Source organism: Rhinatrema bivittatum, chromosome 7 (genome assembly GCF_901001135.1).
Source record: "Rhinatrema bivittatum chromosome 7, aRhiBiv1.1, whole genome shotgun sequence".
Lineage (NCBI taxonomy): Eukaryota > Metazoa > Chordata > Amphibia > Gymnophiona > Rhinatrematidae > Rhinatrema > Rhinatrema bivittatum.
In genome coordinates this window covers 83054500-83069335 of record NC_042621.1, presented here as the reverse complement: position 1 = coordinate 83069335, position 14836 = coordinate 83054500, and the positions used below count along the sequence as shown (strand labels likewise).

General features: G+C 41.9%; 1 protein-coding gene across 1 annotated transcript in view; it reads right to left on the bottom strand.

The window, feature by feature from the left end:
- The window catches only part of SLC6A2 (solute carrier family 6 member 2), a 415085-nt gene extending 400501 nt beyond the window's left edge, over positions 1–14584 (bottom strand). The window contains exons 1-3 of the mRNA XM_029608577.1: positions 14124–14584; positions 13916–14045; positions 12094–12177 (exon numbers count right to left, since the gene is read on the bottom strand). The gene's annotated coding sequence lies outside the window, so the exon portion shown is untranslated. The remainder of the gene's footprint in view (positions 1–12093; positions 12178–13915; positions 14046–14123) is intronic.
- Between the last annotated feature and the right edge of the window lie 252 nt (positions 14585–14836).

Sequence of the window (14836 nt, the reverse complement as noted above, 5' to 3'; positions counted from 1 at the left end):
GGCTTCTACGAAAAGTAAAAAGTCATGGGATAGGAGGCGATGTCCTTTCGTGGATTACAAACTGGTTAAAAGACAGGAAACAGAGAGTAGGATTAAATGGTCAATTTACTCAGGGTAAACAGTGGAGTGCCTCAGGGATCTGTATTTGGACCGGTGCTTTTCAATATATATATAAATGATCTGGAAAGGAATACGACGAGTGAGGTTATCAAATTTGCGGATGATACAAAATTATTCAGAGTAGTTAAATCACAAGCAGACTGTGATACATTACAGGAGGACCTTGCAAGACTGGAAGATTGGGCATCCAAATGGAAGATGAAATTTAATGTGGACAAGTGCAAGGTGTTGCATATAGGGAAAATAACCCTTGCTGTAGTTACACGATGTTAGGTTCCATATTAGGAGCTACCACCCAGGAAAAAGATCTAGGCATCATAGTGGATAATACTTTAAAATCGTCGGCTCAGTGTGCTGCAGCAGTCAAAAAAGCAAATAGAATGTTAGGAATTATTAGGAAGGAAATGGTTAATAGAACGGAAAATGTCATAATGCCTCTGTATCGCTCCATGGTGAGACCGCACCTTGAATACTGTGTACAATTCTGGTCGCCGCATCTCAAAAAAGATATAGTTGCGATGGAGAAGGTACAGAGAAGGGCAACCAAAATGATAAAGGGAATGGAACAGCTCCCCTATGAGAAAGGCTGAAGAGGTTAGGGCTGTTCAGCTTGGAGAAGAGACGGTTGAGGGGGGATATGATAGAGGTCTTTAAGATCATGAGAGGTCTTGAACGAGTAGATGTCACTCGGTTATTTACACTTTCGAATAATAGAAGGACTAGGGGGCATTCCATGAAGTTAGCAAGTAGCACATTTAAGACTAATCGTAGAAAATTCTTTTTCAGTCAACGCACAATAAAGCTCTGGAATTTGTTGCCAGAGGATGTTGTTAGTGCAGTTAGTGTAGCTGGGTTCAAAAAATGTTTGGATAAGTTCTTGGAGGAGAAGTCCATTAATGGCTATTAATCAATTATACTTAGGGAATAGCCACTGCTATTAATTGCATCAGTAGCATGGGTTCTTCTTAGTGTTTGGGTAATTGCCAGGTTCTTGTGGCCTGGTTTTGGCCTCTGTTGGAAACAGGATGCTGGGCTTGATGGACCCTTGGTCTGACCCAGCAGGGCAGTTTCTTATGTTCTTATGACATATTAGATGAACTAAGGGCCTTATTTTCTAAACGGATCGCACGTGATAAGGGATGTTTCACATACGAAATGTCCCTTACTGCGTGCAATACCAAAATGGAGGCGAGTTGGCTCTGGAAGAGGAGGAGTCGGGGCATCACCGGGGGCCGACTCCATGAAGATGCCACAGACGACGAAAAGGTAAGGCCCTTTTTGCGTCCGAGTTAGCAACCAATAGCTACACCTTCTATGGTGGCGCTATTGGGTGCGATCGCTGCTGGTTAGCACAGGCCCGCCCCCCATTTCGGCCCCCGCCCCTCATTTCCTAAAGTATCGCAGGCCTGTGATACTTTAGAAAATGAGGCCCTAAATCCCACTATATTCTGCATTACAGAAACATGGCTAAAAGACAGTGATATTGTCCTTCTAAACCAAATAGATAACACAACCTATAATGTCACTTCCCCAGACACAAATGGAAAGGTTAGGGCCTCTAAATCATTTGCAAAAGGGAACTTAAACCATATAAAGTAGAAATAAACCCACCCATTGAGATTGCTATACTAAAATTGCCACCCCTAAATATTGGTTTGATATATAGCCCATCTGGGACACTCCAGAAAGACTGCTCACCTCTAATCGAGGTCTTCATTAAATTGTTTCCAGCTCCAGAATCAACTCTAATCGTAGGAGACTTTAACCTACATGTAGATAGCATACCCAAATCTACAGCATGCAAAATCTTTCTAGATACTATGGAAGCCATGGGCTGGTCACAATTCATATTCAACCCCACCCATAGAGCAGGACATATCCTTGACCTTATTTTCACTAATCAAAATAACTGGTAATCAACTCTTCCCACAAAATATTGCCCTTGTTTGATCATAATCTAATAAAAGCTGAAATAACTCTCCTCACCATATTACGAACAAATCCACATAACAATCAACCATTCACCTACAGGAAAAAAGATAGAAACCCAAACATTCAAAGACACTATTAAAAATAAAATAGCTGAATTTGAGCACCATAATGCTTCCTCATCTGGGGATAAAATCATCTATGAAATAGCAGATACCCCATGCCCAATTCAGACTAAAACATTCCGAAATGAAGGAAACACAACCAAATAAAAGAAACCTTGGTATACTGAAGAAATTAGACATACCAGACTGAGAAAATCGAAAAAACAATGGAGGAAATGCCAGTCTACGGAAACCCTAGAAAAATACAAATCTCTATTAACAAAATACCATGTACAAATCAATAAAGCAAATAAAGAATACTATGCAAAACATATTAATGATGTAATATTTAACTCAAAACTCTTTGAAACAGTGAAAAACCTTACCAGATGCATCTTCCTCCATCTCAAATAACTACAACTTTACAAAAATACTCATGCAATGAATATGCTAATTCATTATTAAACAAAATCAATGCACTTAAATCACAATTCTCCCACTGCTTACCAACAAAAGAGCCTGAAGAAAAACCTGTTCAAGTGAAATGGAACTCATTTGACCCAGTATCTAAAGTTGAAGTTAACCAAATCACTAAATTGAAACCCGTCTCCCAACCACTAGACCCTATCCCTGCAAGCATGCTGAAAAATGTAAATAGCGTAATAAACCCAATATTCACAACAATAATAAACCACTTGCTAGCAGAAGGATTGGTCCCAGATAGAGCAAAACAAGCTGTGATTAAGCCGATCCTAAAAAATAAATCGAAGAACGGATGACTGCACAATTATCGACCAATCTCTAACTTACCTTTCATCTCAAAAGTTCTAGAAAAAGCAGTTTTATCACAACTAGAGAACCACCTAGAAGATAAACTATATCCAAACCAATATAGATTCAGAAAAAGATACTCAACAGAAACACTACTCATTCCCTTAGCCAAGGCTTTAACAATAATGAATCATATATCCTGGTGCTAATTGATTTGACAGTGGTATTCAACACAGTTGACCATATGCTTCTATACCACCAGCTAAGAAAAATTGGAATAGATGGAAATATTAACAAATGGTTCTCATCCTTCCTAAAAGATAAAACATTCCAAGTAAAACTGGGTAATCAAATTTCAGACACCTTCCCTATCAATACAAGCATCCCCCAAGGTTCAGCACTTTCAACCACACTATTCAACATATACCTGCGGCCTATATGTGCATTACTAGCAAATCTAGGACTAAACTTCTTCCCATATGCAGACAACATACAATTCTATATCCCATTAGACAAAACATTTGAAAAAAACTGCGTCATCCCTATCAACATACATGAACATCATACAACAAAAACCTGCTTAACTGAAACTAACTCTAAACCCCCAAAAAAACAATAATCAAACCACCATCCCTAGACCTACGAATCACTAATATTACTCCCTTAGATCAAGTAAGTCACTTGGGAATACAGGTTGACGAGAACTTCACTACAAAAAAACAAACAAATTAATAAAAACAGGGTACTCCAAGATAAGAATATTTTGACTGAAACCCTTAACAACTCAGTACTTCCTTACTGTCTTACAAACACTTATATTTTCAAACCTAGACTACTGAAACTCTCTTCTACTGGGCCTATCATCAAATCTACTAAAATCACTACAGCTACTTCAAAATACCTCTGTAAGACTCTTACTAGGAGCAAGGAAGTTTGAACACATTGTTCCCTCATTGATTACATTGCACTAGCTTCCCTTATACACGATTGATAACACTGCTGCCACAATGTTGTTCATTCAAGTACTTTTCAGCCACACATTGTGGCAGCAGTGTTATCAATCGTGTATAAGGGATCAAATTCTGAAGAATGTTAATCTGACAGTGTCCTACTTTAACATCTTTGTAAACATGGGATTTAAATGAGAGTGACAAATGTACTCTTAGGAAAATACTTGTCTTTATAACTGCCTATATGTTACTCATTGACTGATGTTTTTAATGAATGAATGGGGTTGAATGATGATTGGTTAGTTGGTATCATGTGTCTAGTCAGGATGTATTATTCTTAATAAACATTTTTTATGTTTATATATACGTTTGTGGGATGTGATGATATTTTGGTTCTCATTGATTGTGGGGTTAACGTAATTTACTAGTGAGCACAGCATTCTGATATATCTTCTTTGCGAAGTCATCCAAGCACTTATCGCAACCAGGTGGGGTAGATGCATGTAATTTTGACTTCTTAGCCCGCTGCATCACTGATTCTACCACGATAGATGTGTGTGGTAGTTGTGGTGTCAAATAAGATGTTTTCTGCATTTTGTATTTGAGATCTGTTTTCCTGGCCACGGCTGGAATGGAAAAAGGAGTTTCCCAAGATTTCTCTCTTACTTTGTCCAGAACTGGTTGTGGAGGAAGTGAGGTTGGTTCATTTGGAGCATCAAAAATCTTTTGGAGACCAAAAGTTTCTGCTCTGAGATCAGGGGTTTTTTGGGTCTCTAGATGTAAAATTGCTCCTATCTTATCTAAAAACTTGGGATACAATAGGTCTTCAGGAGGTGAGTATGGCTCCTGCAGTTGATCTGGCGGGTCCCACAGAAATCCCGTAGAGGACGACGGCAAGGAAGATGGTGAGTCCGTGTCCCATGGTGAATCAGGAACATCAATTACTATAGGAGAGTGACGTGAAACAGGAGACCTTTAGGGGGTCAGAGATGGTTGTTTTGTAGGCCGTGGAGAATCTGGAGAAGTGGTAGACGATTCAGATGGCATTGAGAAATTTGTCTGCAGGGTATCAAAAAATCCTGATAGTGCTTGAGACAGCTGAAAAAAGGCTTCCCTTGTCGGAGGTGGCATGACTGGACGACTAGGAGGAAGAATTGGTACCTGCGAGGGTATTTTGTCTATTTGCAGATGAGCTGGTTCCCTAACCTTCTTTGGAATAGTTTTTCCTTCCTGTAGAGAGATTGGTTGTTGGCGGTGTGAGGAATGGGAGTGAGGTCTGAATGAACTGTCAGATTGACTCCGAGAAGATCCAGGTGTTGATGACAAATGTATCACTTCTGCCTCTGATGACGAGCTGGATATATCAGTTCACCTTTTTGGTGATGACATGGGACTGTAAATAAAAGGGTAGAGTCTGTTTATCCATAAGAGGCTTCGTCTCTCTGTGTTTGTTGGAAACGTGACGCCATTTACATTTAGAATTTGGTTCTGATGATTCCGATGGACTTTGTGGAGTCGTCAGATTGCTTTGCGTCGTGGTAGATATGGTGTGCGTTGCATGTTTCCTCTTGTGAGTCGAGTGTATTGGCTGCTGCATCGAAAGAGTCGAATGAAGTGTCCCATGTGCGTCCACTGATAGTACTTGCATCGATCTCGATGCAAGATTCGTCAACTTGGGGGCCCCATGTGTCGATGTCGACTCTTTGTGCGTCGTTTGATTTAAGCGTTAACTTAGACTCTTTATGCGTCGGTAGCCACGCTCCATGAGTTGGCTTCGAGACGGTATGTTGCTTCGATCTGTGCGTCAGAGTCAAGGATCCCGGCTTCGACGCTGAGTACGTCCGCACTTTTTGTGCCGATGCTTCCGACACTGTTTCGGTCGTTTTTGTCAATGACGGTCGCGGCGTTGATATGGGAGTTGTCTCCCCTGTGCGCCGAAGGGCTTGGAGAAACATCACTGCCCCTTGCCGAGATTTTCGAGCGGATTTCTTTCCCTTTTCTGGTGGATCCTATCTTTTCTCCAGACCTGGAGATAGTAGGTTCCACTGAAGCTGCTCTTTTTGTAGATGGGTCCGTTCTCTTCGCCTGGCAAGGAATGAGTGTTGAAAGGGGGGGGGCATAAGAGCCCTCTCTCACCGATTTTACCTCTTGGATCTTCTGGGCCCGTTGTCGCTGGGCCCTCGGCGACATCTTTCCACAGTGCTGGCAGTCACTCTGGATATGGTCAGGACCTAAACACCTGTAGCATAAATCATGACCATCTGTTATGGACATGATTTTGCCATATACACAGGGTTTAAAACCTGGTTGCCTGCTCTGTTTTTTTTAGACATCTTCTTTGAAAAAAGAAAAAAATCTGAGGAGATCAGAAGCTCCGCCTGCGATCCCGCGCACGGAAAAAACAGATTGAAGAGAATCTGTTACTTTCCTGCACAGGAACCCATGCGCAGCCGCAGAGGGAGAAAGCTCTGACCTCTGCTTGGTGAAGCTCTGCCTCCCAGGGACCTGAAGACAGCTCCCATAACAGCATGGTTAATTCAGCCCTGCTATCGACGGGAAACAATAACTGCTTCTCTAGAAGAAGACCATGCAGTCAGTTGGTGTCACCATCACAAATTCGATGGCTTGGAACTCCATGGCAAGTGCTGTACACAGCCATGTGAAGGATCTTGTTTCAGTTCCTGGCCCAGAGCTTTGTTCCCTACCACAGGCTAGGCTGGTTATACTGGGGAGAGTGAGTCCTAGTCATGTGATGGTGATATCCAGGGGTCTATATTCCAAAAGGTTTTTAGAATTCCTGCCTATTTGGCTGGCCCAAGTTATTCGTTTAAGTCATTAGCCACTAAGCTGGATAAGTCAGGAGTGATCCAGAAGCATTATGGTATGGAGAAAAGTAGCCAGATGACTTAACCAGATAACATTGGATAATTGCCTTAGAATAGGCAACTTTGTGTGTATGTTACACTGGGTTCTGGGCACATCCATGAATTTTCAAAGTGGATTTATGCACTTAAATCCACTTTGAACATTTCTGGCTAAAGTATGCAGCTAAAAAGTACCCACAGATTTCAATCTATGCAAGCTTTTTGAAAATTGCCTTCTAAATTCCTTGAAGGTGGGAGAGAGAGATTATGCAATTGTTAAAACAGATTTCTTACATGCCTTATGTTTTATAATTGTACTTCGCATTTCAGAAGTTTTCTTGTTTTTCAGGAATCAAATATCTTATACTAAAGGGAACACAAAACTCTTCCTGACCCTTTCCAACCATGGAAAAATATAACATGCTGAAAAGAAAATTACTTAAATAAACAGCTCACAAATATTTAAAAGGAACATTTCAAATTCAGCAATTGTATTGTTCTTGTTTAAATCAATCAATAAACAGCCTGTAGGGAAGCATTTTCCCCTTCTTCTCTGACCAATAACTCTTTCTTGCAGGTAATTTATTGAATTTGTATTGATTACATCCTTTTAAAATATAAGCAGAGAAGCTTTGTCTCTAATCCATGACATATTATCCCATTATGTCCTATTAACAAGGATATCTAACTAGTTATAACAATTCTTGTTTTTGTAAAGACAGTATAAACTAGGTTTTGGAAAATCCTGAACTCTGGCTAATCGGCAAGGGCCAAGACAGACGTATTGCATCACCAGGCTAATTTGTTAAAGCCATTAAACCCCTTGTTGAACCCCTGTGCAAGCAATGATGCTACAAACTCTTGACTACTGTAACTCACTCTTTTATTGGGTTACCAAAGAACACTTTGCGTGCTCTGCAGGTTTTATAGAACTCCGCCACTCGCTTAATCTGTGGATCCAGTAAGAGAGCACATATTTCTCCAGTTCTAAAGGAGCTTTATTGGCTTCCAGAGTTGCAGAGAATTCCCTTTAAGGTGGCCCTACTTGTACACAAAATGTTACAAAATTGACTCCCTTCCATACACATCTTACATTCTCAGAGAGGTCTTCTTGATGTACCTTCTGTTCGTTCTGTCCAGTTGGACGAGATAAGGGTTCAGATTCTTTCTGTTGCTGGAATTCTTGCGCCAGTGGAACTAACCTTAACTGAATGTACAACATTTTTAAAGAAATTGCTAAAGACCTTTACTCCAACCAGTTTTTAATGACTGATTTCAGTCTTTGACTACACGTCTGGGATTGTCCATGATTTTATTACTTTGCCTTTATGTCTTGGTTATTACTGTTTTTTTGTTTTATGACAAATTGTATGTTATTTAGCAAGCCACTGAGAGCTGTGGATTTGCAGGATATAAATACGTAAATAAATAAATAGATTGGTCCTTGGGAGATTCAAAAGGGATGCTGGATAGCAGGAAGGTGTTTCTAGTATCTACATGGCTCAGGGGCTAAAGGAGAGAAACTATGGTGAAATGACCTGGACAGGATCTGGAGTGAAAGTAAACTTTACCCAAACTGTGAGTTACCTGTTTAAGATTACCTGCAGTGCTTAAGTCAGGAAATGTTCTGATCTAGCCTTCGTTAATAATACATCTATACTGAATCTCCAATACTGGTGTGATTGCATTGCAGAGACCACCATCCTGACAATATGCTGGGAACCTTTTGTTTTTCCCATTCTAAGTTGCAATCCTTGAGTGTGTGTGTGTGAGTGTGAGTGTGTGTGTGTGTGGGGGGGGGGTGTGGTGTCAGAATTAAAGTGATCCAGCCCTGCTCTGTGGTTAGTTTAGGGATGTAATCAAGTGTAGTTTAGTGCTCGGTTAAAGCTAGAGTTTTATTTTAGGAGATGTTTTTTGTATGTGGTGCTAAAGAGAGAGACAAACACTCCATGGTTGTACGCTATCCCAGCCATTAGTCTGTGGCCAGATTTGCACCTCAGCTCTCTGCCTAAGCAATGTGTCACACCCTGCAAAGTGTTTTGTTCTGAATCTGTGTAGTAAATTCTGATTGAATTGCAGTCCCTGTTTTCTACTGGAACAAAAGAACTGTGACTTCAAGATTTTACTGATTGTGATATACAATTTACCAGTGGCGTGTGCTCAGGGCCTTTAAGGGATTCAAGTGAATCCCCGGCGCTAACCAATTTTCTTTTTCTTTGCGCGCATTTTTTCCCAAGTCAGTAGGGATAAGCAAAAACTCCAGCCCGAGCCTATACTGCACTCAACAGCACGATACACTTCATTGACCTACAGCTGGCAGCAGGAACATCCTCTCCTGCCGCGGGGCCCAACACACAGCTCCTATTACGAGATCAGCCCAACAGTAAGAGGAGATGACCTATCACTGCAACTTCTGCTACATCCATGCCACAAAAAACAGGTAATCCAGCAGGCTGCCGCTGAGCCCATCCTTTTGTGGATGAAAAAGTGAGGAGATCTTGTGACTGCCAGCAGAGCCCATCCCATCGGCGGCTGAAGATGAGTCCCAGCAGACCGCTAAGGAGCCCATACTGCTGTTGCTGAAAAAGAGAGGACCCATGACCCGGCAGCATGATAAAGAGGCACAGACGAGAACAGGAGGCCCTAAGCCTGAGTGAGTGAAAGAGCATGATTAAGCCACTAAATGTGTGAGCATTTTTGTGTCTGTCTCCGAATGTGTGGAGAGAGCTGCAAAGGTGAGTGCCTGAGTGTGAGTGAGTGAGTGTGTGTGTGTGTGTATGAGTGAGAGTCACTGAATGTGAAAGAGTGCCTATGCCTGTGTAGAGAGAGCCATTGAATGGGAGAGACTGCTTGTTAGGGATGCGAATCGGGTGCCAGATCGTTCCCGCTATCGGGTTCGTCTGGCCACAGGAAAATCTCGTTTTCCCGTGGATCGACATTTTTTTTCCGTGAAAAATCGGTTTTCAGCTTAGTGCACGCTAACTCATGTTAGGGCGCACTAACAAAAATCTCAAAAAGTAACAAAAAATAAGAAAAATACATGTTTTTTGTTAGTGCGCCCTAACATGAGTTAGCGCATACTAAGCCGAAAAATGATTTTTCACGAAAATTAGGTGAAAAAGTGTTTGTTTGTAGTTTTTAACCGATATGTAACAAATTAAGAAATATCATACGATATTTCAATTAGTTATAAAAACGATTCACATCTCTAGTGCCTGTGTCTGTTTGTGTGGAGAGAGCTACTAAATGTGAGCGTGCCCAAATGTGTGTGTGAAAGAGAGCCACTGAGTGGGAGAGTGCCCTTTTTTTTGTGTGCCGATGTGTGTGAGAGCCACTGAATGTGAGCATGTGCCTCATTTGTGTGAGATAGTACCTGTGTAAGAGCCAGTGAGTGGGATAGCGGGCCTATGTTTGTGTGTGTGTGTGGGGGGGGGGGGGGGGGTAGAGAGAGAGCCACAGAGTGTGAGTTTCTATGTGTATGAGGGATGGAGAGCCACTGAGTGTGCATGTCTGTGAAGGAGAGAGTGCCTTTTTGTGTGAGAGCATGTCTGCATGTATGAGTGCCTGTGTGTGTGAGTGTAAAAGGGAGAGCAGGCCACTGAGCATAAGAGGATGCATTTGTGTGTGTGCATGAAGAAAGCTACTGAGAGTGAAAGAGTGCCTGTGTGTGTGAAAGAGAATGGACTCGTGTTAGTGTGTGTAAGGGGAAGAGAAAGAGGATAAAGTTTGTATAACTTCCTGCCCCCCCCAAACTTCCCAAGGACAATCTCAAGATGATTGTAAATCAAACGTTCCCGGGTAAGGAGAGCAGAGAATTTCTTTTTCTTTCCTGTTAGTCTTATGTTCCTAATTGTTTGATGTTATTTGATATGTCTGCTGTTTTTATTAAATAGTGTATTCCTATAATATGTGCAGTGGTGCTCCTTCCAGGGTAAGCTGGTTGATGTTTGAGTCCTGGGATTAGTGGTGCTTTGATATGGCAGATTTGACTCATGGGGTAAACTGTATTCTTGTCAGACTGTGATAGTTTTTATTGGACTGTGTAAGTATTATCCAAAATATTGTACATGAGCTAGTGAGACAATATAAGACCTGTTTTTAGATTTATCCCTGATCTATATCTGAAGAAAGGGCCTATGCAGTTTTAAAAGATTTTGTATAATTTTTTATATAAAGGTATTTTTTTATTTTGCAGATTTTTTAGATAGCCTGGGCTGTTCTGTTTACCTAATAAGTGGTGTATTGGTGTTTTAGGGCACGATATAATATTTGTACTGTTGCCTTTTTATAGCAAGGGTTCTTAATATTTGAGTGCTGGCAGTTAGTGCTGTTTGACATGGAAAATTTATTACATTGTAATTGTTCATTCATGGCTTTCTGAGAGCCAAGCCCACACCCAATGTACATTACAAAAGGCCTAAGGCCATATGGGATCCAATTCTCTTTTGTATGTTGGGGAAAGGGGACAGAGGGAGTGAGACTAATGAAGACTTGGGGGGGGGGAGGTGTGGGAGGGGAGGGGACAGAGGGAGTGAGACTAATGAAGACTTGGGGGGGGGGGAGGTGTGGGAGGGGAGGGGACAGAGGGAGTGAGACTAATGAAGACTTGGGGGGGAGGTGTGGGAGGGGAGAGGGGACAGAGGGAGTGAGACTAATGAAGACTTGGGGGGGAGGTGTGGGAGGGGCGAGGGGACAGAGGGAGTGAGACTAATGAAGACTTGGGGGGGAGGTGTGGGAGGGGGGAGGGGCGAGGGGACAGAGGGAGTGAGACTAATGAAGACTTGGGTGGGGGGGAGGGGACAGAGGGAGTGAGACTAATGAAGACTTGGGTGGGGGGGAGGGGAGAGACTAATGAAGACTTGGGGGGAGGTGTGGGAGGGGCGAGGGGACAGAGGGAGTGAGACTAATGAAGACTTGGGTGGGGGGTAGGGAACAGAGGGAGTGAGACTAATGAAGACGGGTGGGGGGAGGTGTGGGAGGGGAGAGGGGACAGAGGGAGTGAGACTAATGAAGACTTGGGTGGGGGGGAGGTGTGGAAGGGGGGAGAGGGGACAGAGGGAGTGAGACTAATGAAGACTTGGGGGGGCGGTGTGGGAGGGGGGAGAGGGGGCTGAGGGAGAGAGACAATCCTTATTATAAATATCACCACTCGCCACTCTTTTACAGGCTGGTGAACCCTGCAATTCCTAAGGCCGAAATTGATCAATTTAAATCACAATTGTTCCAGCAGCCAAACGGAGCTTGCGGGTCCCAGCACATTAATGTCCTTGACGCAGGATTGAGAAGAGACTAAGTGTAACCCAGTGGTTAACAAAGAAAGGGGTAAGTACTTTTTTAAATATTTACAATATTTACCTGGGCTCCTGGAGAGAGGGAGAAGCTGCTGTGGAGTGGCCGGAAACTATCAGTGTACCGTATCCATGGTAACCAAAGTGCTTTCTGCTGACAGGAATTGTGAGAGTAGAATCCAGTAAGTGAGAGAGCACAAGGTGTCACACCTGATCTCTATTCTGAGACTGCTCTAAGGTGTCAGTAATACATCAAGTTATGCACAGAGAGGACAGGCACACGATTATATATGTGAAATTAGAATCCAGTAAGTGAGAGAGCACAAGGTGTCATACCTGATCTCTATTCTGAGACTGCTCTAAGGTGTCAGTAATACATCAAATTATGCACAGAGAGGACAGGCACACGATTATATATGTGAGATTAGAATCCAGTAAGTGAGAGAGCACAAGGTGTCACACCTGATCTCTATTCTGAGACTGCTCTAAGGTGTCAGTAATACATCAAATTATGCACAGTGAGGACAGGCACACAATTATATATGTGAGATTAGAATGCAGTGAGATAGAACAAGGTGTCATACCTGATCTCTATTCTGAGACTGCTCTAAGGTGTCAGTAATACACCAAATTAAGCACAGAGGACAGGCACACAATTATATATGTGAGATTAGAATCCAGTAAGTGAGAAAGCACAAGGTGTCACACCTGATCTCTATTCTGAGACTGCTCTAAGGTGTCAGTAGTACATCAAATTATGCACAGAGAGGACAGGCACACAATTATATATGTGAGATTAGAATCCAGTAAGTGAGACAGCACAAGGTGTCATACCTGATCTCTATTCTGAGACTGCTCTAAGGTGCCAGTAATACACTAAGTTAAGCACAGAGAGGACAGGCACACAATTATATATGAGAGAAAGGATAAATGTGAGTGATTTAGAGAAAGTATATATGGAGATTTGAATGTAACTTACTGATTTAAATATATTTATAACTTTTATATACCTATGATCCTGTATAGGATACATATCACACCGGTTTACATATAAACTGAACAATCGCTGTGAGGCGGATACAAAGACAATGAGGTATAATGTACATGAGGCAACAGTGAACAGTAAATATAGGACAGCTAAGGGTGAACGGAACTTTTTTTTTTCCCTGGAAGAGAACAAATAAATATTAAATAAGGATAAAAAATGTCTGTGAAGATAAACACCTTTTTCAGATGATTAATTCCTTAGCCCAGATAAACAGAGAATCCGAATTGATTTCTGATAGTAATTGTGATCAGACATAACCATTTCTAAGGTAATAATAATATATTAAACTAAGGTATAACCAAGATGTGAATTATATGTAGGAAATATTTGCCTGTTATAACGCTCCCCAAATATAATGTGGACTAGTTCAGGTTGTTGACTTTGTCAAATTTCCTATAGAATTATGTTTCTTTTATTTTGGTGTAATCCTGAATACCTATGTTTTATTAATGTTGAATTGATAAAAATCTAATAAAGTATTAATGGAAAAAAAAAAAAAAAAAGAAAAGGTATAACCATCATGGGCTTTAAACTAAAAAGGTGACTTCATCTTGAAAGTAACCTGCATAGCTTGTCAGGTTAAATTTATGTTATGAAGAAGTGCTTCATAGGATTATCTGATTTAAGATACTCCGCAATATTACATTACAGTGTGAAAATGAGAATTTTATCTGTACGAAAATCCTTGAGGACACCAAGGAGAGTTCACCATTGGCAGTGAGGGGAAATAGAATACAGACTGAGCTTGAAATTGTGACTTAGTGTATGTTGGTAAGGTAAACACAAATTCAGCGTAAAGGAGGGATAGTAGCAAAGAAAGCATGCACACGGGATTACTTACCATCATCCTCTTCAGTGAGCAAAGTGAAGGGAAGGAATGTGCGTACTCCTGACCCAGAGGGAAAGTGTGGAGGCTTTTAAACCTTTTTTTCCCCTCGCACCTCAAGTTTTAGAATTCCTCTGTGCCTTAGCTAGAATAGGGAGATTCAATTATTGTTTTTCTTTTTCACAAATAGATAGCCAGTTCCAATGAGTTTACAAGGACTTACATAAAGGAAACATCTGTGGTACACTGTGGGAAGAGAAGTGGGTTCAGTGTAGTGAAGAAGCGCGCTGTGGTTTTAATTAGAGAGGGACTCAGCCCACGCCAGGGGACAATGCTCTGAAACAGACCTCGTGCAGTTCTTCAGGAAGTGTCAATTAGAGCCCCCCTAATCGCTCTAGCCACCTCCGCTAATGGTGATCCCTCAAACTACGCAGGAACTGAAAGTAAGGAACATCTGTCAAACAGTCCTGACACACGAAAACAAGATCCAGCATGTGCCTTAATTTATGTGTGGGCATTTAATGAGTTCTGACCAGCCTAGTGCTTGCATCAAAGTAAAAAAATATATATATTCACAGAAGGATAACAATGGATTTGTTTCAACATAGAAATTAGGGATGTGAATCGTTTTTTGACGATTTAAAATATCGTCCGATATATTTTAAATCGTCAAAAATCGTTAGGGCCAGCGGGGTTCAGGAACGACCCCCTCAATTGAATCCCCCCGCTGGACTGTTGGCAAGTCTTGTGGGGGTCAGGAGGCCCCCCCAAGCTGGCCAAAAGTTTCTGGGAGTCCAGCGGGGTTCAGGAAGCGATTTCTTGCCGCGAATCGTTTTCCGTACGGAAAATGGCGCCGGCAGGAGATCGACTGCAGGAGGTCGTTCAGCGGCGGTCCGGAACCCCCGCTGAACGACCTCCTGCAGTCGATCTCCTGCC